Here is a 15,774-nt window from a genome sequence, read left to right as displayed (position 1 = left end):
ATCTTTTCCTCAGACTTAGTGAAATTGCTTCCAACCATGTTGCTGTAATATTGCGCTGCGATCATAAGTTGGAAACTGGCAAGGCTCCAGGAAATGGTCGCGTGCTGTTCGCGCAATTGCGCATGCGCGATCGAAAAAATCGCAATCGCAATATGTTTTTGGGTTAAAATATCATAAATATTCGATTTCAGAGTGCTGCTACAGCAGTTTTCGAAATATCTGCAATCAATTTCGCATTCGCATTTTGTGAAATTGCGTTAAAATATCTCGAATATTCGATTTCAGAGTGAGCCAATCAGAGCGCTCCTCCAGCATATCTCGAAATTGCGCAATAAATATCGCATTAGCATGTTGTGATATTTCGATAAAATATCAGGAATATTCTGAGCCAATCAGAGCGCTCCTCCAGCATATCTCGAAATTGCGCAATAAATATCGCATTCGCATGTTGCGATATTTCTATAAAATATCACGAATATTCTGAGCCAATCAGAGCGCTCCTCCAGCATATCTCGAAATTACGCAATAAATATCGCATTCGCATGTTGCGATATTTCGATACAATATCACGAATATTCTGAGCCAATCAGAGCGCTCCTCCAGCATATCTCGAAATTGCGCAATAAATATCGCATTCGCATGTTGCGATATTTCGATAAAATATCACGAATATTCTGAGCCAATCAGAGCGCTCCTCCAGCATATCTCGAAATTGCGCAATAAATATCGCATTCGCATGTTGCGATATTTCGATAAAATATCACGAATATTCTGAGCCAATCAGAGCGCTCCTACCGCAGTTATAAAAAAAAAATCGCAATTATTTTCGCATTCGCAATAGCGAAAAATCGCAATCAATTAATTTCGATAAAATATCACGAATATTCGAATTTAGCGAATATATCTCGAATATTCGAATATATATTCGAGATATATCGCAAAATCGAATATGGCATATTCTGCTCAACACTACTAATCATCTATGAATTGAACAATGGATATATAAAGTAGAGATTCCACTAAGGCTGGTCTTCTTTGACATGCCAGAGATCCCAATCCTTATTGTGGCTAAAATTTGTTTTTAAATGCAAGCACTGTAAGTACCCAAATTTGACTTTGTAACAGCCTTGTTAGTCTTTGTACAGCAGAGCTTAGATGGGATGAGAAAGAAGCAGCACAAGAATCCATTATTTGTACTGCAGTGCAAAGTTTATCCTGACAGGAGGATAGAGCAAAGTGATAGAAAGATGAGATAATCAGTTTGCTGCTTCCCCTTTTCACTGTACAGTCCCAGGCTGTTGGAAGTATACAACCTGTGAAGCCTCGTACACACGACCGAGGAACTCGACGGGCGAAACACATCGTTTTCTTTGTCGAGTTCCTTGTTAGGCTGTCGAGGAAATTGACAAGGCAAGTTTCTCCATTCCCGTCGAGGAAATAGAGGACTTGCTCTCTTTTTGGCTCGTGGAGTTTCTCAACAGTTTCCTCGACGAAAATGTACACACGACCGGTTTCCTCGGCAAAAAAATATCTCCCAGCAAGTTTCTTGACGGTTTTTGCCGAGAAACTCTGTCGTGTGTACGAGGCCTCAGTGTAACTCAACTGCAAAAGTGAAAAACTAGATTTCCTGCTCTGCTAGACAGAGCTGTGCTGTGTGTGAGGGTTGTGTAAATCCAAGGATTACCAAAAGTATTGGAACACCCATCTTAGTCTGTAGGGTTTATTATTGAGTTGGCCCACCCTTTGCAGCTATAACAACTTCAACTACTCTGGGAAGGCTGTCCACAAAGCAGGGCCGATCCTAGGGTCACAGGCGCCTGGGTGCAGAAATATTTCTGGCGCCCCCACATGGGCGTCGTCATTTTACTAACTCCTCCCCTTTACAAATGTTTCTATGGCAATGACTCAACCACAGATATGCCCCCCCACAAAGTCTTTATTAACCTGGGAAGAGAAGCAGAGTACTTTATTGGGACCTGGAGAAGGGCCTCTGTGGTGGACACAGAGAGGGCTTCTGTTAGAGAGTCTGTTAGATGTTCGGCGCCCCGACCTCTGCAGGCGCCTGGGTGCAATGCACCCTGTGCACCCTGCCTAGGATTGGCCCTGCCACAAAGTGTAGGATTGTGTCAATGCAAATGTTTGACCATTCTTCCAGAAGCGCACTTGTGAGGTCAGGCACTGATGTTGAAAGAGAAGACCTGGCTCGCAGTCTCCACTCTAATTCACCCCAGGGGGGGTTCTATCGGGTTGAGGTCAGGACTCTGTACAGGCCAGTCAGGTTCCTCCACCCCAAACTCGCTCATCCATGTCTTTATGGACCTTACTTTGTGCACTGGTGCACAGTCATGTTGAAACAGGAAGGGGTCATCCCCAAACTGTTCCCACAAAGTTGTGAGCATGAAATTGTCCAAAATGTCTTGGTATGCTGCCGCCTTAAGAGTTCCCTTCACTGCAACAAAGGGGCCAAGCCCAACCCCTGAAAAACAACCCCACACCATAATCCCCCCTCCACCAAATGATTTAAAGGGGCTGGCCCAATACTTTTGGAAATATACTGTGGATGAGAGTCCTGACCTCAACCCAATAGAACACCTTTGGGATGAATTAAAGCGGAAACTGCAAGCCAGGCCTTCTCATCCACATAAATGCAACTGTACATATAGCCCAAAGTGTTTTTTAATGTAATATTTAATTTGTAATAATTTATGTTGAGGATCAAAAGTGTATACCCAATGATTGTGTAAACCTCATTGTATATACATTTTTCACCTTTTTTTTCCTCTTCTTTTCTTTCTTTTTATTCAGTTTCTGTATTGAATTATATCAAATATGCTATTTATGTATATTTTTTTTCTATCAATACCCTCTGTTTTTAGAGTTCATATGATATTTCATTGTGCCATTTCAAAGACCCTGACGAAGCGGAAATCCGCGAAAAGCGCAACATGATTTTACTTCATGTTTTGATTTTGTGGTATTACTGCCCTTTGGCAGAAAAATAAAAGTTGTTTATTTTTCTATAATTCTAGTATTTCTATATTTATTTACTCCTCCAAGGCACATACAAAGTCCCACCCATTCAACCTTTTCTTGAAACATAGTCGCATATTCTTAGGGGATGGTGCCTTTATAGGAGCTCTTTATTATTCCACATGCACCCCAACCCTTACACACAATCAGTGAGCAGTATTACTGTACAGTAATCGCTAGCAACCAATCAACAAGCAGAAATCATTCCTCTAGCAACTAATCAGTGAGCCGTAGAGTGTGCTGTAGCCTCTAGCAACTAATCAGTGAGCCATAATGTGTGCTGTAACCTCTAGAAACCAGTCAGTAAGTGGTAATGATATGCTGTAACCTCTGGCAACCAATCGCAATCGCTGCCTGATCTGATACATTAAACTGATTTAAGTCTAGATGCTATTTATTGTATATTTCAGAGCAGGTGGAGAGCGAAATTGGGGGCCCCAAGAATTTTTTTGCCTTGGGTCCAATCAATATTAAAGACGGCCCTGGCTGGAGCTATTGGCCTAATTGGAGTAAAACTATGGGCTTGTCACACTAATGTGTTTTCATGTTGGAACATTCATGTATGGAAACTACTAGGTGGACATGGGAATAAGTAATTATATTGGTAATGAAATGTGAATGATCAAATGAACATGTGTGAAATCAGAGCTCACAGGATGAGTGTTGACATCACTTTGTTCCCTGGATTGTCTCAGGATTTATCTTGGATCCTGAAGCTGTTCTTGTTATTTTTAGAAGGGTTTTGTCAGGAAAAAATGTAAATGTACCCCCTGATTCCACATTCCTTGTGTAGGAAAACAGCAGGGAACTGGAAATCTTTTACATGCCCTGTTTTACCAGGACTGATATCATAAATGTGATTAAAATTGATCTAATCCCAATGGCAAAAATCTCAAACAAGCTCTAATGCCGCGTACACGCGAAAACAAGTCTGATGTGAGCTTTTGGTCGGAAATTCCAACCGTGTGTTATATCCATCGGACTTTTGCTGTCGGAATTTCCGCCAACAAAAGATTGAGAGCTGGTTCTCTATTTTTTCGACGGAAAAGGTTCCTATCGGAAAATCCACTCATCTGTATGCAATTCCGACGTGCAAAAAAAACATGCATGCTCAGAATCAAGCAGAAGAGCCGAACTGCCTATTGAACTTCATTGATCTTGGCGCGTCGTACGTGTTGTACATCACCGTGTTCTTGACGGTCGGAACATTTTCAACAAGATTTGTGTGACCGTGTTTGAGCCAACATCCGTCAGAAAAAATCCATGGTTTTCTTGTCGTAATTTACGATCGTGTGTACGTGGCATGACAAGAAAAATACACAGAAATGTTTTTTAAAAAAAATGATAAAATACAGATTTTTACAACCCCAAAACATTATATATCTTCTGAAAGCAGAGAACCTGAAGAATAAAAGATGATGGTTGCAAATGTTTACACTGCACAATATAAAAATAACTGTATTTCAAAGAAAAAGTCAACAAAAATGTATTTTAGTGCAGGCAAAAAAAGCACTTTTTTTTTTGCAAAATGTAAAGGTTGAATAAATAGATACAATATACGTCATACCTTAAAATTGCTCATACATATAAAACGGTGAAATATTTTGATATTGAATTATGTAATACTTTAAAAAACTCAACATCGTTTGAATTTAGGGTAAATTATAAATAATGGCCCTATATTGCCCCTCTCACTACAGCAAGTGTATGGATACCCCAGTATGCGATTAATAATTGCTGTTTTCGTTTGGACATCCAAGATGTGTGTATGCATGCCTATGTGTGTGTATGGGTTGGGGGTGTGAGGTCTTTTAAAATGTTATTTTTTAATTATTTTTAACTTATTGTTCACGTTTTTTTTCACCTAACTTTACTACGATGAGAAGACTAATGCCCTGTACACACGACCGGTTTTCCTGACATGCCAAAACCCAAAGTTATTCCAGACGTGATTCCTCTCAAGCCTGCCTTGCATACACACGTTCAGTCAAAAAAACACTCGACCAAAGCACGGTGACGTCCAACACGTACAGCGGCACTATAAAGGGGACGTTCCATTCAAATGGCGCCACCCTTTGGGCTGCTTTTGCTGATCCTCGTGTTGCTAAAAGTTTGGTGAGATTCGCGCTTTTCAGCCTTGTGCTTTTCAGTCCGTTACGAATGTGATATCTCCATTACAAATGCTAGTTTTACCAGAACGAGCGCTCCTGTCTCATACTTGATTCTGAGCATGCAGGTTTTTGCAAGACCGATGGGAAACACGATGGGAAAAAATAGAGCAGGTTCTAATTTTTTTGCGGGCAGTTTTCTCGTCAGGAAAACTGTTATGGAGCATACACACGACCGGTTTTCCCGACCAATCTAAAAAATTGCAGTTTTTTCGTCTGGAAAACCTGTCGTGTGTACGAGGCATGACAAACACACATTTTTTGTGACAGTATCTCTTTAACAGGCATTTATTAGACCCCTGATGTCTCTACTACTCTTCTTCCAATAGTCCTCAATTTGTTCACATTTCTCACCACTGCTGCCAGCCAGAATCTGGCAGTCTAATGCCGCATACACATGACTGTTTTTCATGACGAGAAAAATGAAATTTTTTAAATTGGTCCTGAAAAACTGTCGTGTGTGGGCTCCAGAGCATTTTTCTCGAAGAGTAAAATGGGCATTAAAAATGTAGAACCTGCTCTATTTTTTCTCGTCGTTTTTCACATCATCATTTTTCTCGTTGTGAAAAACGGTTGTGTGTACGCTTTAATGAGGGGGAAAAAATGTGCATGCTCAGAAGCAAGTTATGAGATGGGAAATTAGCATAATCAGCCCAAAGGGTGGAGCCATTCAAATGGAACTTCCCCTTTATAGTGCTGTCGTATGTGTTGTACATCACCACGCTTTGCTCAAGCATTTTTTTTATCACGATCGAGTGTATGCAAGGCAGGCTTGAGAGAAATCACGTGGAGAAAAACATTGTTTTTTTCCATGACATGAATAACGGTCATGTGTATGCGGCATCAGAACTCAGAAGTACTCAGAGCAGAACACCTGCAATTTCACAAAAGTGAGTGATATGTAAATGCAGCTATCCCACATAATGTTAGAGGCTACACATTTTCACATGGAGTAATGACTAAGTAGAGTTCACACTAAAGTGGAAAATGTAATTTCCAAACTTACTTTCAATCTTTTTAAAGGAAGTGATCTGCATCAAACCTAATCTCCAAGCTCCCCCAACCTGCTGCAACTAATGAATGGCATGAAAAAAATATAGCTAAATGCCTCTTTTACTCACCTAAATTCATGGTCACATGGTGTTCTGGAGTCCTATCTCTTACATTAGGCAAGGTTCTTCTTTTGGGGTCATAAATGTAGTGATTGCCTATAGGTTGTCCAGTGGTGGGGTCCTATCAGGATTCAGGGGAGCAGCAGATGTTGTTAGCACAAGGGGACCATCAAGAATTGACTGCTGCACTGGAATATCAGTCCTCTGCAACAAAACATGGGAAAATTACAGAGCACAAAGACAGTTTAGGCCCTTGTGGCAACTGTTTGGCAAATACCCTTTTTTGTCCCAGATTGACTGTGCCCCTTCGCACAAAGCCATCTGCATAAAGACACAGTATGAGCCTCCTTCCCTATAAGGCACTGATATAAAAAATGTAACCCCCCCCCCCCCGAAACGCATGTAGAACTCTGGTCAGTCTGGCAACATCATCAGTTGGAAGTTTTTTGGTTAGTCCGCAGCATCATTTACACATTTTCTGGTCCATCTAGTAGCATCACTTTTCTCCTCTGGCATTGGCAGTGGATTGTTCTAACTTCTTTACTAAAGGCGTTCACAGAATGACATGCGGGCGCCATTTATTACAGAAGTACTCTAAACCCATGGTATGATGAGTATGATGTGGAGGAATTTGAGTGACCCACACAAAGCCCTGACCTCAAGCCTATTAAGCACCTTTGGGATGAATTGGAGAAAATTAATAAAGCTGTGGTAGATCATAAGCTTAATAATAGCATGCAATGCCAAGTTGCAGTTTCCAAAGCGAAAACTGGGGCCAGACGATGCACTTTGTTGCGAAACGCGTCAGTAGACTCCACCGCTGCCATTTTTACCTATAAGCGCTGTTTTTATCCTTCTTAATGTAAGTGTTCCTACCTACATTAAATTTCATTTATATACAGTATTATGCCATGTGCCCTTAGACAATAAACCATCAAGACCTTTTTTCATAACAGATTACTGAAACAAAACTTGCTACTTTATCCATGTATGGCAAGGTATTCTTTTACTAGATACGAAGAGAGGAAATGGATAGCCGCACTCCAATAACCAAAAAGGTTGTCTTTTTATTCAAACGAACAGCAAATACATCACTTCACAAGGTTACAGCAAAGGAAAAGGGGAATAGCCGACGCGTTTCGCACTGAGCTAGTGCTTAATCATGGAGATCCTCGACAGTTTCCTCGTCAAAAAGTGTACACATGACCGGTTTCCTTGGCAAAAAAAAAATACCAGCAAGTTCCTTGCTGGTTTTTGCAGAGAAACTTGGTCGTGTGTACGAGGCCAGAGCCATGATTAAGCACTAGCTCAGTGCGAAACGCATCGGCTATTCCCCTGTTCCTTTGCTGTAACCTTGTGAAGTGATGTATTTGCTGTTCGTTTGAATAAAAAGACAACCTTTTTGGTTATTGGAGTGCGGCTATCCATTTCCTCTCTTCGTATCTTATGCATGGTCAGTGCATTGCCAGCACACACGGTATCCTGAGTCAGTCTACTCTACATAGCGACCCACCTGGAGCGGTGATCCTCTTTTTTCTGTATTCTTTTACTAGCCCATCCTCTAACTCACTGATACTCACTTTCTTCCATCATGCAGTTCTTGAATCTGCATGCCTAATCATGACCAGTGAGGGAGGGGCTAACATAAACTATCCTATGTAAGCTCTGACAGCATCTGACATAGAAGTTCCACAGGTCTGACTTCCGTAAGAATGGAGCAGTGGGGGAGCCCATCGATGGGTATTATAATCGGGCTTAGTGAGTGGGCTAATAACTCTGCCCTTGATCTCTTTAAACAAATCTTTATAACAATTTAAAAAGGCCTGATGCCGCGTACACACAACCGTTTTTCGGGTTGTAAAAAATTCTTAATGGTCTAGAAAAAAACGACGTTTTTTTCAACCCGATCGTTAAAACGGCCTTGCCTACACACGATCGTGAAAAAACAAATGCTCTAGCAAAGCACGGTGACGTACAACACGTACGACGGCACTATAAAGGGGAAGTTCCATGCGGATGGCGCCACCCTTTGGGCTGCTTTTGCTGATTTCGTGTTAGTAAAAGACGATTCGCGCTTTTCAGTCTGTTACAGCGTGATGAATGTGCTATCTCCATTACGAATGAGCGCTCCCGTCTCATAACTTGCTTCTGAGCATGTGCGTTTTTTTCACGTCGTTAAAGCCCCTACATGACCATTTTTACAATGTCGAAAACGTTGTGCAAAATTAGAGCATGTTCTAAATTTTTAATGCCCATTTTTTACATCGTGAAAAATGCTATGGAGCCCACACACGATCGTTTTTAATGACATTAAAAAAAACGTAATTTTTTTACAACCCGAAAAACGGTCGTGTGTACGCGGCATAACAGGTACACTCTCTACTTATTAAAGACAGAAACCTTGATAAATTACATGTTCAACCTTAACAAAATTCTCTGTCCATATGCCAACATTTGTGTAACATCTACTCTTTTCATTTTTGCCATTGTTTCACCTTTAATATTTTTAGAAGATGGGGTTACTGCTCTTCCAATTGCTTAATTGGCTCCAACTGATTAAAACATTTTTTTTTTTATTAGAAACAAAGCGAGTATCGAATGAAAACCTTGAGGGGAGGGAGATCATTGATCACCTGATCCTCTTACTGCCAGGAACAACACCATTTTACAAATAGAAAAAAAATCCACAAAGTACAAGTGTATCCAAGGATCAAGGTGAATTCAGAAGGCGACAAGAGAAATAAACAAGGAAATTAACGGCTGGGATAATGGCTTTGTTTCTCACACTTGAAACTAGGGGCTTTAATAGGTGGAATTTACAGAGTGTTTGCTTTCCTTAGAATTGTTCTCTTTGTGCATATTTAGTACACCACATAACCTGCTTTAGAGATATTGTGAGTGGTTTAGACTTTCCATGTTACACGTGTTGTCCTTGAATATCCTTTGCTAAATACACAAGCAAATTGAAGGTTTTGTTTTCTGCGTTCTAGGCATGAACCTTTCGAAACTGTTCTCAAACCCTTTCTTCCTTCATTGCCTATTTGTTTTATTGCAAAGGATTTTTGTTATCTTTTTATGAACACAAGATCTACATTCATGCCTTCCTCTCATTACACAAGAGGGAGATGATAGAGAAATGTGCTGTGGCTAAATTAATCAAACACCTTACTGTGCAATTAGAGAGATTTACAATGGGGTTGAAGTCCCCAGGATGGGAATTGGTTCTTGCTGAAGATATTTGCAAATGAGAGCATGTATACCTCTTTGTGTGCCCTTCTGCAATAATGACAATTCAAGGTTTGCTCCATCCACCTCCACCACCGTCTTACCCACTGTTTCTTACAGGTCCCACGATACTCCTTTTAGGCCACTGGATAGCCACTGATAATGTAACTCCTTTATACATGCAGGGCCGTCTTTAATATTATTTGGACCCTGGGCAAACATTTTCTTGCCCTGAGTCTACAATAGCAGCTAGACTCAAAATCAGTTTACTGAATTAGTTTAGGCAGCGATTGCGATTGGTTGCCAGAGGTTAAAGTGGGGGTTCACCCAAAAATAGTATTGGACCCTAAGCGTCACTCCACACAAACAAGAGTTTGGGGGTTCTCTACATCATCTCTCTCTCTCACATAAAGAAAGGCGCTGAGCTACTAAGAATGGATGCATTACAACATGCGGCCAGAGCTTAGCGTTTAAAATTATAATATACACTTTAAAGATTCCAATACACCTCTATATGCAAGTGATTATCAGTACGGGACCCCAGGTGTCATTCCACACAAACAGGAGTTTTGCAGCAAGGGATTCCGTAGTGTAGGGTGTCAGCAGGGAAGATCTCTTGGTTGTCCGCAGTGATGGCAGCCTGGACGTAGTGAAGGTCTTTTGCTAGCTGGCCATAATGTTGCAGCATAAGTTGATGTCCAGTATGGCAGCAAAGGCACCTGTATTGTAGCGTGGCGAGCGGTACGGCTGACAATAATAGAACGGGGTTTCTATGAAGTCTGAATGCCTTTATAGGCAGCTCACAGGTGCAGTGCATAAGAACTTATACGAGGCAGGGCAGCAGAGAAACCGCCGTGATTCACGGCACACTTCCGCGTTCCAGGCTGGAACGCAGGCGGCGCTGGGCGATGACGTCATCGCGCGGGCGCTGTATGCGTTCCAGCGTGGAACGCATTACGGCGCTGAAAGGGCCTGTTACATAAAGTCTGGCCCAATGGTGACTTGAGCATAGTTTTTCTTGTTTCCCCTCCAAAATTTACGGATGTGGCAATGTGAGTGCTTTCTTTTTGTATTTTTCCATTCATCAATGGCAATAGCAGGACATCAATTTTTGTTTTTCCGAGGATTCCGAGGATGTTAGATCAGGCCACATTTGCATTCATGGAGGAGAACAGCGGCCACACATTGTGCAAAACTGGCAAATAATTTATTTAACTCCTTGAAGCTGGCGCCTGCCGGCCCTTTAAGGGGTTTAGAATGCTGAGAGGTGGGGCAGGGCTTATGGTCATATGACTGAAGTAATTGGCTGTTACAGCGGTCACATGATCGGAAAGCTCCTGATCACGGGGCTCACGCTCGCGACACAGCTCTATTTGCACCTATGCAAATATGCGGCCTCTCTGCAAAAAGGCCCACCCACGAGAGGCCGCTTATTTGTGTGCGTTTGGTGCCAAGAGGTTAAAACAATAGACAGGTACTTAAAAAGGTAAAAGAAAATATAGCATGTCAGAGCATGTACTGATGCTGCTGGCCACACAGTGAGCATGCTGATGTCACAAATTAAGCTTTGCCCTACTGGGGCTTAACTGTCTAGAGGTCTGTTACCGTATTTTTCGGGGTATTGCGCGCACCCGCGTATAGCGCGCACCCCCAACCTGGAAGGAAAATTTCAGAAAAAAAAATATTTACAGTTTGAATGCCCCTCGTCGGTGTCTTGTCCGGCGTCCATCGGCGGCCTTGTCCGCTCCGGTGTCCGTCTGCGGCCTCAGTGGTGTCCTCCCGCGCTGTCTCTGAGTCGAATCCCCGATTCCCACGCTGTGTTTGAACGCCGCCGCCGACATATACCGAGCGCAGTACACTCGGGCACGCTCGGCTTCTAGGAGGCGGCACAGAACGTGACCGCGAGCGAAGTCGAGCCTGGCCGAATGTACCCGAGTGTACTGCGCTCGGTATATGTCGGCGGCACAGTTCAAACTCAGCGCGGGAAGCGGGTATCAGCGTATATCGCGCACCCACGATTTCCCCCTTATTTTAAGGGGAAAAAAGTGTGCGGTATACGCCGATAAATACGGTAATTACCTGCCTGATTGATCTCTGTGGTGAGGATCTTTCATATTTGATAAGAGGCCAACCTTATTTGTGGTTAAGGGCACAAGTGTCTTGGTCCTCTCTTCAAGATACATTTACGGAATCGTGGATAGTTGAACGTTTTCACTTGTTCTTGGACTTTACACAAGATTTGAAAATCACTGGCATTTTCACTTGATGTTTTTAGACTTTTATTTGTGTGGGTGTGAATCTCATTGAAGCAACACTGTCACGATAGGTAAGAAAATACAAAAAACAAACTGAGACTCAAGTGTGAAGTGAAAGCACATAGAAGTGCTTGTCGTTACCAACAGTAGCCCCCAAAATGAAGATTTAACCTTCCTGGAGGTTTGATTATGTCAGATTTTAGGTGCTATTTTGCATGGAAATTTGGCGTTTTATATTGTAGGCCTGCAATTCTTAGGAATAACTCACTTAAATCTGCCCAAACAAGAGTCTAGTAGACATCCCAGGTATGATAAAGTTTGAAACACAAAATCATAAATTCTAATATAATACATAACTATAAATAATTATAACAAATAATAATATAATGATAATAAAAATTATTCAATAATGTAATCAAATCAAAAACGGCGGCACTCGGGCACTGTGTGAATCGAGCGAGATGACGGCTCGTACACACAGCGGGGAGACATCGCAGGATCCAAGAGACAAGGTAAGTTACTTTGCCTGGATACTGCGATGCGATCCCGAGTCTGGCTCTGGAATACAGCTAATGGTACTGAAATTCCACCTCCAACCAGATTTGGGAATACCGCTAGGAAGTTTAGGGACAGACCATACTGAGATGAAGTTGCAAGCTTTGACACTGCCTGTGCCAGTAAATGTTAAAGCTTTGTCTTTCAAAAGACCTGGCATGAAGGTGTAAAGATTGGGACTTGGAGGCTGCTGAACATATGTGTACCTGTAGATGCCTGCACTATATACTGGAAAGCTCCGAATAGCAGAGTTACTTTAAGAACCCATTCACACTATTGCGCTGCTGTAAAGTTACCACAATGCATGGTAATGCATGATACAGCATACTAGGCTCATTGGAGTGCCCTTCTTTGTGTGCCCTTCTGCAATAATGACAATTCAAGGTTTGCTCCATCCACCTCCACCACCGTCTTACCCACTGTTTCTTACAGGTCCCACGATACTCCTTTTAGGCCACTGGATAGCCACTGATAATGTAACTCCTTTATACATGCAGGGCCGTCTTTAATATTATTTGGACCCTGGGCAAACATTTTCTTGCCCTGAGTCTACAATAGCAGCTAGACTCAAAATCAGTTTACTGAATTAGTTTAGGCAGCGATTGCGATTGGTTGCCAGAGGTTAAAGTGGGGGTTCACCCAAAAATACATTTTTAACATTACATTCAGGCTAATGACAATCGGCTGTTTTTTTCGTACATACCGTATTTTCACAGCCGCCTCCGGGTATGTCGTCTGTGGGACTGGGCGTTCCTATCTGATTGACAGGCTTCCGACCGTCCCATACAGCGCGTCACGAGTTGCCGAAAGAAGCCGAACGTCGGTGCGGCTCTATACGGCGCCTGCGCACCGACGTTTGGCTTCTTTCGGCAACTCGTGACGCGCAGTATGCGACGGTCGGAGGCCTGTCAATCAATTAGGAACGCCCAGTCCCGCAGAATACATACCCGGAAGTGGCGGTGAAAATTCGGTATGTACGAAAAAAAAACAGCCGATTGTCATTAGGACAACTCGGCTGAATGTAATGTTAAAAATACATTTTTTGGGTGAACCTTCGCTTTAAAGTGTATCATTACCGCTCACTGACTGGCTGCTAGAGGTTACAGCACACATTATGGCTCACTAACTATTTACTTGAGGTTACAGCACATGACTTCTGCTTGTTTATTGGTTGCTAGAGAATACTGTATATGGCGCTATTCAGCCGCTAGCGGAGTGGTTTTACCCTCCGCTAGCGGCCGAGAAAGGGTTAAAACCACCCGCAATGCGCCTCTGCGCATTGCCAGCGGTATAGCTGCGGTGTCCCATTGATTTCAATGGGCAGGAGCGGTGAAGGAGCGGTATACACACCGCTCCTTTACCGCTCTAAAGATGCTGCTAGCAGAACTTTTTTTTCCGTCCTGCTAGCGCACCACTCCAGTGTGAAAGCCCTCGGGCTGCATTGGGGTCAATGTGTTACTGCAAAACAGTATGTCATAAATGGGCTAGTGACCATACTGCTAAAAACGATATGTAGTATGCAGCCAAACTGAACATGCAATAGCCTATAATGACCTAATACTGCTTCATTGTTTAAACTTTCATCCACAATATTTTGGATGGCATGGAGAAGAACTAAATTCTCGCTTAGGTTTTTATTGCTTTCTGTTTCCCCATTGGGTATGCGGCAAAGGGTAGGGCAGATAATACAGTTAATCCCACTAAAGCAAAAATACAAAAATAATATTTTGCGCATCCACACAAATAAAAGTCCACAAACATCAAGTGAAAACATCAGCGATGTGCAAATCCTCAAAATAAACTGTAAAGTCTACGAAAAGGTGAAAACATTCAACTATCCACCAACTCTGTGAAGGTATCTTGAAGAGACAACCAAGACGCTCATGCCCTTCACCACAAATAATGTTGGTCTCTTACCAATATGAAAGATCCCCACCACAGAGATCAGCCAGGCATATAACAGACCTCCAGACATTCATCAATGGCAGTGAGCCCTTGTGCATCAACTCGTGTCACCTTTAGGCTTCTTCAGGATACAGTCAAGGTTCAAAATATCAGTCATATGGTACGGGTATGCCCCTGGGAGACAGTCTAATACTGTGCAATCTCTTTGTTATGTTTCCTTGTTTGATGTCATATTGACATTCATACGCCCCTGCTGTTGTGAACAGGATCTGCTGATTGTTGTTCTGCAGTCCTTTGGAACGCCATATATTTTGGGTATTCCTGACCTAAAACATTTTGACCACTGGACTAGGCCAAGATTAGGCCAAGTCCACTATGAGACAATGAGACTCATTCTCTTTCTTTTGTTACTTCTTTGAACCTTGACCAGTTCCTGAAGAAGCCTAACGGTGAAACAAGGGCTCACTATACAAATTGTATAATTTTATATGGTTTTTATCAAATTTTAACATTTTCGATTATATCATGTACTATTTTCAATACATTTTTATTTTTCTAAACTTCCACATTGTTTTCCATGCCTCTAAAGTGTAACAGCTCTGGTGAGCGGAGAGAACCACAATTGCGGTTAGCAAGGATTTCAATGCACTTCTTTATGTGAGAATTCAGTATTGGACCCTAAGCGTCACTCCACACAAACAAGAGTTTGGGGGTTCTCTACATCATCTCTCTCTCTCACATAAAGAAAGGCGCTGAGCTACTAAGAATGGATGCATTACAACATGCGGCCAGAGCTTAGCGTTTAAAATTATAATATACACTTTAAAGATTCCAATACACCTCTATATGCAAGTGATTATCAGTACGGGACCCCAGGTGTCATTCCACACAAACAGGAGTTTTGCAGCAAGGGATTCCGTAGTGTAGGGTGTCAGCAGGGAAGATCTCTTGGTTGTCCGCAGTGATGGCAGCCTGGACGTAGTAAAGGTCTTTTGCTAGCTGGCCATAATGTTGCAGCATAAGTTGATGTCCAGTATGGCAGCAAAGGCACCTGTATTGTAGCGTGGCGAGCGGTACGGCTGACAATAATAGAACGGGGTTTCTATGAAGTCTGAATGCCTTTATAGGCAGCTCACAGGTGCAGTGCATAAGAACTTATACGAGGCAGGGCAGCAGAGAAACCGCCGTGATTCACGGCACACTTCCGCGTTCCAGGCTGGAACGCAGGCGGCGCTGGGCGATGACGTCATCGCGCGGGCGCTGTATGCGTTCCAGCGTGGAACGCATTACGGCGCTGAAAGGGCCTGTTACATAAAGTCTGGCCCAATGGTGACTTGAGCATAGTTTTTCTTGTTTCCCCTCCAAAATTTACGGATGTGGCAATGTGAGTGCTTTCTTTTTGTATTTTTCCATTCATCAATGGCAATAGCAGGACATCAATTTTTGTTTTTCCGAGGATTCCGAGGATGTTAGATCAGGCCACATTTGCATTCATGGAGGAGAACAGCGGCCACACATTGTGCA

This window comes from Rana temporaria, chromosome 7 (genome assembly GCF_905171775.1).
Source record: "Rana temporaria chromosome 7, aRanTem1.1, whole genome shotgun sequence".
Taxonomy (NCBI): domain Eukaryota; kingdom Metazoa; phylum Chordata; class Amphibia; order Anura; family Ranidae; genus Rana; species Rana temporaria.
Note: the sequence above shows the minus strand (reverse complement) of the source record.